Here is an 11272-nt window from a genome sequence, read left to right as displayed (position 1 = left end):
TTCACTTCTATTTTCAAATGTGCTTCGTTCTCTTAGTATCTCATTTTGAAAAATAATACACACATATCATACACGAGTGGAAGCTGCTGCTGATTGGGGCCTGCACACATTTGTCTCTTGTGATTGGCTAACTAGATGTGTTCAGCTGCCAATAGTGCAGTTCTGTTCCCTCACCAATAGATAACAAAATAATTAAGTAAATTTGAAATTAGAAGTAAATTGGAGAGTTGTTTAAAATTGTCTATACTATCGGAATCATAAATAAAAAAAATTCTGTTTACTATCCCTTTAAGAAAGGGAACAAATGAAGTAGCTTTTTGGGCCATAGCTGAACACATGTGCTTGTTTCAAAACCAATCATGTGGTCTTTGCTGCATCAATATTTACGCTGTTTGTTCTTATTTGACTAAAGAAGACGGTCATAATTGTTTGGTTTGTATCAAAGCCTTAGTAATCCAGAACAAAATTGCAAAACTATCATTAAAAATTACTATGCAAAACTGAAACGGTTTTTAGAAAACCATGTTACATATAATCAAACATTTGTTAGTGTTGTCTGTAAATCTTATTTTTATTGAGGTTATTAATGACAAACCGAGTGTCACAGGTATTCATACAATACAAATTCAACTATACACAAAAAAATGTATATGTGTGACGTACAAATAAAGTTTTATATTGGTAGAAAAAAAAAAATGATTATTTACAAACACTATACAATGCTTTCCATACATGTATATGAAATATATTTATTTTATCTTATTTATTTGTTTAATGATAATAATAAAAAAACAACCTGAGTGTCCATATTCTTGTGATATTGTTTTCATGAGTGGGTGCATTTAAGACATTGTCCGTGAAGTGTTGCTAAGTAACCCCTTTTCTTCCTGCTTGCAATAGTACCCTCCTTTACAGATAAAGAAGCTTGGAAGCATTTCTTTGTAGAGGTTGCTTCTACTGCATGGGGCCGGGTCATGTCCATCCTTCTATTAGGGCCTACTGCAGCTGCTTGGGCCCCGTCATGCATGCTCTTTATACACAAGGACATCTCCTTGGTGTGTTTCTTGGGGTTAGGGGCTGCAACCTTACTCTCTGAGGGTTCTTCTCAGATAAATTCTTGGACAATGTGTACTTTCCAGGTACTAAGAAGATGTGAGTCAACTCAGCATTTCTGTCATGCTAGATTTTCATGTCTATTGTGTGCCTTCCAGAATATTTTACTCGCCCCCTGCAACTTTTTACTAGTACAGGATAAGTGGACTACAATACAGTTTCAGCTCCTTAAAAGGAAACGGTGTATGTAAAATTCTGATTATCATTGCCTTGGGGCAGGTATAATCTACATTATATTAAAGACACTAAGACTCATATTTTACTTTATCTTCTTTACAGCTCAAAACTGTAGCGTTTACAGCACAAAAGATATATAAACTAATAAAGTTAACCTGGGGCGAGTGCTTAACATCGGACGTTCCAATGTAAACACTTGCTTGAAAAACAAAATCACGCCATCATTTTTTTTGATCACGTGATTTCAAGGCCAGGAACGGATCATGGGAGCTGCTTATGATGCTAGGCACGCCCCCCCAGTCCGATTTCCCCTTAAATAAAGGAGGAAAGTGCAGGCTGCTAAAAAAGGTAGGATGTCCCATGCCGTCCTAACAGCATTAAAGCACAGCACTGTTAGGAAAGTAACGAATGTCCTAACGGTGTTAATACCAAAAAAAAAGAAAAAACGTGCATGAATATGAACACAACAAGCTCCACCAATAAGAGAGGAGAGAGGGTATCACCTGATGAGAGTGACCAATGAGAAACTCCATCTGAGATATAAGGGTTGCAAACATAGGAATTTTAACCTCTTTTAAATTTGCTGCGAAACTGAAAGAACTGGAGAAATAAGTGCCAAGAAGGTGAGAATAATAAAAATCCCCCCAAAAATTTAAAACAAACACCATCTGTAGGTGAGAAGAGGCTGCCATAGCTGTAACAGGAGGCATGAGGAAGGGTTAAGAGCCCAAAACGTTGCCTATTTTTGTTGCCTTTGTGATATAATAATAAATATTTCTGCTGTCACCTTGCTTGCTATTCTCTGGATTGTTTGGGGTCCAGGATAGTGGCCCCTAGGAGACTTGCAGCTGCACTATTTGGGTGCTGGGACTTACAATATTGATTCCTATAGCTGTAACAGGAACAAAGTACATTTATTAATGAAGGACCAGGGTGTGAAACTAATTAAACAGACAACAAAGGTGAAAAACAGTGTGTAGATGAAAGCTTTGAAGGTTGAAATCCTGATCCTCGTGCGAGATTCAGAATAGGTAAAAGAATACAGTAGGTCGCACTGACAAGTTAAATAAGAGGTAGGGAACGCAAAAAGAGGGTGGAAAATTTTTTTTTCTCTGTGTCTTTAATACAATCTAGATTATAACTACACCAAGGCTAGGACAATCAGAATTTCATTACAAGATCAGAGACTCTCTTGCAAGTTTAAAGCACCTAATAAACCAACAGAGGAGTATCCCCAAGTTGTTTCATAGTAAAATTGATGAACAGTTGAGGTGGAAGCCCAATCTGACCTATTTAAAGATGTCCAGTAGACACGATTTAAAAAAGGCTTTAGAAGTGCCCGCTCCTCTAATAGATTGAGGGGTAAATAAACTCCCATTTAACCCATCTGGAAATGGAAGAAGAAGAGACAGGCTTGAAGGGAAAAACATAGGATTGGGAGGGTCTAAAAATTTGTTAAAATTTAGGAGCCAGTAATAATAATTAGGAGCCTGACAGTGGTATTTGTATATAGCTATATGGAGAATAACCCAGAAAGTTAGGAGCCAGGGGTAAAATTCTAGTTGCCAGTGGCACACTTGGCTTCTACGTTTATCAAACCGTGACATCGGAAAGTAGTAACTGTTTGGAAAAGCAAGGACGGATGGAGTTAAGACAAGAGACATATTCTTTAATACATAAAGGGCCACACAACCTAGGCTGAGAAGGCAGGTAAGGGTAGCAATTGTGAGAAGTTTTTATTCTACAAGATATGTGACGCCTTTGGGATTAAACAAATTCCTTTTGAAATCTTTCCCTTTAAAGGGACAGTCTAGTATAAATTAAACTTTCATTATTCAGATAGGACTTATAATTTTAATCAACTTTCCAATTTACTTTTATCATCAAATTTGCTTTTTTCTCTTGGTATTCTTAGTTTAAACTAAACCTAGGTAGGCTCATATGCTAATTTCTCAGCCTTTGAGGGCTGCCTCTTATCACATGCTTTTTAAATCTCTTTTCAACACAAAGAGACAGAAAGTACACGTGGGCCATATAGATAACACTATGTTCAGGCACAGGGGGTTATTTAAGATTTAGCACAAAACAATGCTAAATTTAAGACAATAGATAATAAACAGTCACAGTCATGTGATCAGGGGGCTGGAAGAAGGTTCCTAGATACAAGGTAATCACAGAGGTAAAAAGTGCTTTAATATAACTGTTGGTTATGCAAAACTGGGGAATGGGTAATAAAGGGATTATCTATCTTTTAAAACAATAACAATTATATGGTAGACTGTCCCTTTAACATCTGTGTTTTTTCTACGTTGAAGATGGCTCACAAGAGTAGCTTAACTTAAACTATAGAAGTTTTAGTGAAAGGTTAATGTCTGGACAATTAGAAATGAACAATAAAACCATCCCAAAAATGGAAGAAACTAGGCGAGGGAGGCCTGTTCATCTTGATAACCTTCATAATATGACGAACCAGAGAATGTTGGCCAACAAGTGTATTGAGGATGTTCATGGTCTGCTGAAATGGCTAACAAAAAGACATTGATGGAGCAGAAAGCCAAATTAGAGTTAAAAAGGAAGTTAAAAAGTTCACAACTTGGTTTTTGGTGTTGGAATGGGACCCAAATTCTGTTGCAAGCACCAGCTAACTCATCTAGCCCATGCTGAAACATAGGCTTTTTTTTTCCTGGGGCCAAGGAATCTTTGATGGGGTTAGAAGCTTCCTACGAAAGTCCATTGCAGACCCAGGCCACTAGGTGTAAGGATTGTTGAAGGATTAGACATGAGGTTTGTGGGAGAGGATCCAGGAGAAGATGGGGGGAAAAGGTGGTATCAGAAGAGGATGCTGGAATTACATCTGAAGAGGGGCGTGATGAACACAAGAGATATAACATCTCAGTGTACTTTGGTGAGAAAAAAATACAGTACATTGTCCCTTTAAATATACATTTTCCTAACACATTATTTTGTGATAAGCTTGTCATGAGATGCAGGACATATGCAGGACACAGCAATGATGGTACAACTCTATTGTATTACAGAGCACAGAAACACATCTAGTCAGGTTGATTTCACTAACTAACTGCGACACAGACTACCAGACCTAAGCCCCGCCCCCAACTAGTGACATCACATCCTGCTCTCATCACATCTTCCCCTTTTTCAAAGGCGAAGCATACATTTGAATATAACAAATAACAAGGTATACGAACAAAGTATACAACAACATTTTTTTTCGAACAATATATAAACAGATAGGTTCAGAAAATAAAAACACATAAATTACATCCTGACTTGGACATCGGGGTAGACTACCCTAGTCCACAGTGACCATGGGATTATTCTGCCCATACTTCCGGTCACTGTTCTAGCTAAAGTCAGTCCCTATATCGGGCCGGAAGTCTCACCACTCTTCCGCTTGATGTAACTTTGCATGAACTGTCCTCTGATACAGAAGATGGTGAATTAGAGTCCGCTGGAGGCAAAGATATATCCCCGCTGTGATCTTGCTGAGGGGAAGGCACCTCTCTTAGAACAGGGGATCCCACCGGCGGTGGTACTGAGGCATCCAGTTCCAGACTCTCAGGTACAGGCTGAAGATGTCTTCGGTTACGGCGTGTAACCGTCCCTCCCTCAGTAAGGACTGTATAAGACCTTGGTTCTGGAGAGCGGCCAACTACCGTAGCAGGCGTCTTCCATTTCTTCTCATCATCCAGTTTAATTCTGACAGTTTGCCCCGCATTCAGTTCCTGTAAGGGCCTGACAGAATGTCTCTTGTCGTAGAAGAAACGATAACCCTTTTTGGCCTCTTCATCCCTCCTAAGGACTTCGTCCCGAGGAACAGGGCCAGGCGGCTTGAAGACACCCACTGAGGGTAAAGTGGTGCAAATCTGGCGTCCTAGCATCAGCTGTGCCGGGCTAAACCCGGTAGCTTGAATGGGCGTCGCCGTGTATGACAAGAGGGCCAGGTACGGCTCAGATTGCTTTAGAATGAATTTTGTTGTTTGAACTGCCCTTTCAGCCATTCCGTTGGCCTGCGGATAATGTGGACTTGACGTGGAATGTACAAAGTCATATTCCCTGCTGAAAGCACTGAACTCTGTAGAAGCGAACTGCATACCATTATCACTCACCAGCTCCATTGGAATGCCCCACCGGGCGAACAAGCTCTTCAGGCGAATGATAACGGCTTGACTTGTGATATCATTCAGGGGTGCAATTTCCAAATACCTGGAATATTAGTCGATCACAACAAGGAACTTTTTTCCATGCAGTTCACACAAATCAGCAGCTATTTTCTGCCACGGCCCCGCAGGCAGCGGAGTAGAAATCAAGAGCTCCCTTCTCTGAGTAGGCCGGCGTTCCCGGCAAAAGGCACATTTAGACACGTGATTTGCAATGTCAGAGCTGATCCCAGGCCACCACACAGCTGAAGCTGCCCTTTCTCTGCACTTTGTAATGCCTAAGTGGCCATCGTGAATCCTGTTTAACATCTCCTTCCTCATGCTGACAGGAATTACAATGCGGTCTTGGAACAGCACCAACCCCTCCAGCTCCGTGAGCTGCGACCTCTCTGGCTGGTAAGCACTTAAAGACATCCAGGCTGCCCGGCTCTCGGGCCAGCCTTCTTTTATGTACTTTATAACCTCTTGCAGATCTGTGTCCAAATATGTCTCTTTCTTTATTTCCTCCAGTTTCCTTGAAGAAATGGACTTAGAGGCCAGAACTGAATCAACGTACACTTTCACATCAGATTCTGTGGAGGATTCTTCAGCAGCAGCCAGCGGGAGCCTGGATAGTGTATCCGCCACAACCAGTTGTTTCCCCGGCACATGCACTGCCTGAACATTGAACCTGAGCAGTCTCATTAAAAGTCTCTGGCATCTCAAGGGTGTTTTGTCAATGTCATAAGAGTTGATTAGAGGGACTAGCGGTTTGTGGTCAGTTTCCAGACTAAATTTCTCCAAACCCACTAGATAACGCTGAAAGCGCTCACAGGCCCAAACTGCAGCCAGGCACTCTTTCTCAATTTGAGCGTATTTTGACTCCGCAGCCGTCAGTGTGCGGGAACAGTAGGCGATGGGCTGTAGTTTATTCTCATTTAACTGCAGGAGTGCAGCCCAAAACCCATAACTGCTTGCATCGGCACTAACCACAGTCTTTTTTGAAGGGTCGTAGAACCCCAGCACTGGGGCAGACCCCAGCAGGGACTTGGCCTGCAGAAAAGCTTTTTCTTGTGAAGGTCTCCAGACCCAGGCAACGTCTTTCTTAAGCAACTCTATGATAGGGTGTAAAACTGTTGATAAATCTGGAAGAAACTTGCCCACGTAATTTACAAGGCCCAATATCTGTCTCAGCTCATGTACATCAGAAGGACTTTTCATCTGTTCAATAGCACACATTTTCTCGGGGTCTGGCTTGATGCCATGCCCGTTGATGATATGCCCAAAGTAGCATAATTCAGTTTTCCTAAAATGACATTTTTCTTTATTCAGCTTCAGCCCAGACTCTTTGATAGCCTGTAGCACACAACTTAAACGCTGATCATGCTCTTCCACTGTAGACACATACACTAGAATGTCATCCATGACAACCGCTGTGCCCACATGGTCACTCAGGAGAGAACTCATTTCCCTTTGAAAGATTTCAGGAGCGGAGGATATCCCAAAGGGGAGTCTGCAGAAGCAGAACCGACCTACCGGTGTTATAAAGGTAGTCAGTTTGCGGCACTTTGGATCCAGGGGGATCTGCCAAAAGCCGCTAGAAGCGTCTAATGTGGAAAAGAACTTCGCCCCAGCCAACTTTGGAGCTATATCTTCTAATGTCGGCAGCACAAATCTCTCTCTCTTCACTGCCTCATTCAACCTTTTCAGGTCCACACAGATGCGCACCTTTCCGTTTTTCTTTGCAACTGGAACAATGGGGGCACACCAATCAGTCGCTTCAACAACCTCTTCAATAACCCCCATAGACTTCATGCGCATAAGCTCTTTCTCTACTTGAGGCATGAGCGGGAACGGAATTCTACGGGGAGTAGAAATACTGTATGGGACTGCGTCGCTTTTAAGTGCTATACGGACTGGTTTGCAATTCAGTAGGCCCAACTCGCCAAACATATCTTCGGAAATCTCATTCACTCTGGCCACGAGGCCCAAGTCGCAGGCTGCTTTTCTGCTCAATAAATTGTTAACACACTGACCTCGAATCACATGCACCCACATGGTGAACTTTCTTTGCTTGTACTCACAGCTGGCAAGAAATTTCCCCACTAAATCAATGCGGCCACCAGGACTATGGACATTTGTAGTAACCTTCGCCAGCTGGGGCTGTCGAGGCAGTTTCATAAATTCAGCAAAAGACATTACAGTGATATCTGCTCCTGTGCCAATCTTAAAATCAACTTTGGCTCCCATTACAGTAAAAGTAACTTTCCAATCTTCCTCTGAGCTTGGCCGTTCCACAACGGACCCCACAAAAGACACTTCTTGACCCTCCTGGTCACTGTCCACCTGCATCTCCTTAATGTATTCAGTTTTACACACCACTTCAAAATGGCCCATTCTGTTACATTTTCTGCATCTTTTATCTCTGGCCGGGCATATAACACTCTGATCATGGGCACGGTAGCACCGTGTGCATCGGCATGTTGCGCCCATCCACTTCTAGGCCTTTCCATTATTTTAGATCTACCGCTCACACTGTGCCTTTCACTTGCAGTTTTCCTGGACTGTTGCACTTCATCCACAATACTCTCAGACCTCAGATCAGCACTCTGCTTTTTCACCAGTTCACTCTGGCGGGCCATCATAATAGCCCCATCTAATGTTAAATCAGGCTCTAACTGCAGCTTCAGCGAGACTTCAGCATCTGCAATTCCAATAACTATTCTGTCTCTGATTTGCTCTTCTTTAGCAACACCAAACTCACAGAATTCAGCTAGTTCTTACAGGCTGCGCACAAATGACTCCACAGATTCTCCCACACACTGATTACGTTTGTGAAAACAAGCTCTCTCATGAATCACATTTCTTTTGGGCACAAAGTGGGCACTGAGTTTATCCATAACTATATCAAAGTCAAATTCTTCCCCTTCTTGGAAAGTAAAAGCATTGAACACTGGCTCCACATCTTTCCCCATAGAGTATAAAAGAGAATTAACTTGTACATCACCACTCTCCTTGTTCAGTTTGGAAGCAATCCTGAAGCGCTGAAACCGTTGACGCCATGTGGGCCAAGCTGCAGGCTGAGAGAAGTCAAAAGGCTCAGGTGGGGTAAACTTTGACATTGCAATCGATCAGGAACAGAAGCGCAGGCCAGAACTTCTGACACCATGTCATGAGATGCAGGACATATGCAGGACACAGCAATGATGGTACAACTCTATTTTATTACAGAGCACAGAAATATACATCTAGTCAGGTTGGTTTCACTAACTAACTGCGACACAGACTACCAGACCTAAGCCCCGCCCCCAACTAGTGACATCACATCCTGCTCTCATCACAAAGCTAAATGGAGATTTCTTTGTTATGGTTTTCTCCCCAAATTCTTTGTGTCCCTCACCTTTATAAGTATAATCTGCCTCTCTTCTGGAGATGTTAATAATGGATGGAATTCCAGAGGCACTTCCTTACTGATCTTCATGTTCGAGCTGTCTTCTAAGGAGCTTCCGTCTTGTTTTATACAGTACATTGGTCATGTGACCTTCATTTGTAAGAGGAGGATCTTCTCTTTCTAATATGGGCTCCTTTTCTATCAGGTGATCACTAGAATTGGTGATTACTTGAAACTATGGGAAGTGAGGGGAAATAGAGGGGTGATGAGAGAGGGTGAAGAGAGTGTTTTAGAGTGAGTTTGTGGGTGTCTGAGTGATAAAGTGACAGAGTGTGAGTGTGTGATAAAGTCTGTGTGTGTGAGACTGAGTCTGTTGAGATTATTTATGAAGCTGCATAGGTGATTCATACCAAAGTTATTGACAACCCCTGCTGTGATGTGATTGGTCGTGGGATATCAGGTTGCAGGATTGTACAACAGTGCTCCTCACTAGGTGATACTGCAGCTTGTCTGCCCAAACCTTTATAAATATACTGGTAAGGAAATGTGGGTGAGAGACAATCTGTGAGTGGGTGAAATAATGTGTATATGAGTGAGTGAAACAGCCTAGGTGTGAGAGAAGGAATAAGGAGATATTACCCAGCTTGAGCAGACCACAGCCAGTGACTGGCAGGGTCATAGGACTTCAAATGCTGATTGGCTCACAGACTACGTTCTATTCAGGGCCAGTAATACTTTATGGATCCTCAGCTGGAGACTTTTACCTATGTGGGGTTAAAGCACACAAGAATATTAGGGTCAATAATTTAATAAATTGCACGCTGTAACAAGGTGAGAGAATTTTTTGCATTTTAATTTCCCTTTAAAGGGACATGGAACCAACATTTTTGTTTAATGATTCAGATAGAGCATACAGTATTAAACAACTTTCCAATTTACTTGCTTCATTCATTTGGTATCCTTTGTTAAAGAAGGAGCAGCCCACTACTGAGAGCTAGCTGAGCACATCAGATGAGGCAATGACAAGAGGCATATGTGCAGTCACCAATCAGCAGCTAGCTCTCAATAAGTGCATTGCTGCTTCTGAGCCTACCTAGGTATGTTGTTCTGCAAAGGATACCAAGAAAACAAAGAAAATTAAACAGCAGAAGTAAATTGGAATTTGTTTAAAATTAAATGTTCTTTTGGAATTATGAAAGTTGTATTTTGACTGTCCCTTTAACATAACGCTGAGCCTTTTTCTGATAACCACTTGGAACTATTAACCCCTTCATATCCTGTCTAGTGGTTAACCTCTTCATATCAGATGAGCATTGCACACAGAGCAATTGAACCCATTCTTTGACACCAAGTAATTAACCCCTTAAAGATTTGCATTTAACCCCTTCTTGTCCTAAACTGAAAGCCATAAAACATTTAAACCTTCTTGTCACATGATTTAAAGAACAGTGATTGTGTAGAGAATATTATTTTGCTATAAATAGACAATAATAAGGATTTCAGTATCTCATTATTTAAGCAAATTAGGGGTTAATAGACTATTCCTGATAACATGGATATGGGATCTAATGTAATCCGCTAATGAAAGCAGAAATCTAATTCTATTCCCTGCAGGATCAGCAGCAGAGATCAAATAACAACAGATTTAAATCCCACTCAAGCGGCCGCTCTGTGTCACGTGACTGCTCTGACATCACAGGCCCTTTCACCAGGATGGGAACTAGTCGCTACATTCTCTTTATATATATCAGCCTTATTAGTTTTTGCCCAAATTAAATATGGCGACCTGCGAGGGAAGTGATTTGTTTCAGGACCGGAAGTGAGTGTATATTGCTGAACACAGGTAATTGTTATAGCTGCATATGTGTGTGATGTAGGTAGGGATAAATATACTTAGGGTTTGTATGGGTCTTGTCAAGGACCTGTGTACAGTGGGGAGAGGGCTGTAGGTTCAGAGTAATGCTTTGTCTGTTGGTTTCTTTATGTGGGGAGGGGGATATATAAGATTATATGTGTGTCTAAAATTACATACATACATTCATTTTATTTCTCATCATACAGCACACACCAAGTCTTGGGGTCATAATATATATATATGTGTGTGTGATATAGATTATAAATATATATAATTATGTATCTGTGTATATGATATATATATATATAAAAATAAATGTGTATATATATTTATATACTGTACATAATATAACAGTATGTGTGTGTGTGTGATATAGATTTTATATATATATATATATATATATATATATATGTGTGTATACAAAAGATACTAAGAGAACAAAGAATATTGATAATAGAAGTAAATTAGAATTTTTGTTTTTAAATTGCTGCTCTATCTGAATCATGGAAAAAAAAAATTGTGTTTCATATCCCTTTTAAGTCCGTTCCGGATCAGCAAAGCACTACAGGGAGCTAG

Source organism: Bombina bombina, chromosome 7 (assembly GCF_027579735.1).
Source record: "Bombina bombina isolate aBomBom1 chromosome 7, aBomBom1.pri, whole genome shotgun sequence".
NCBI lineage: Eukaryota > Metazoa > Chordata > Amphibia > Anura > Bombinatoridae > Bombina > Bombina bombina.
Note: the sequence above shows the minus strand (reverse complement) of the source record.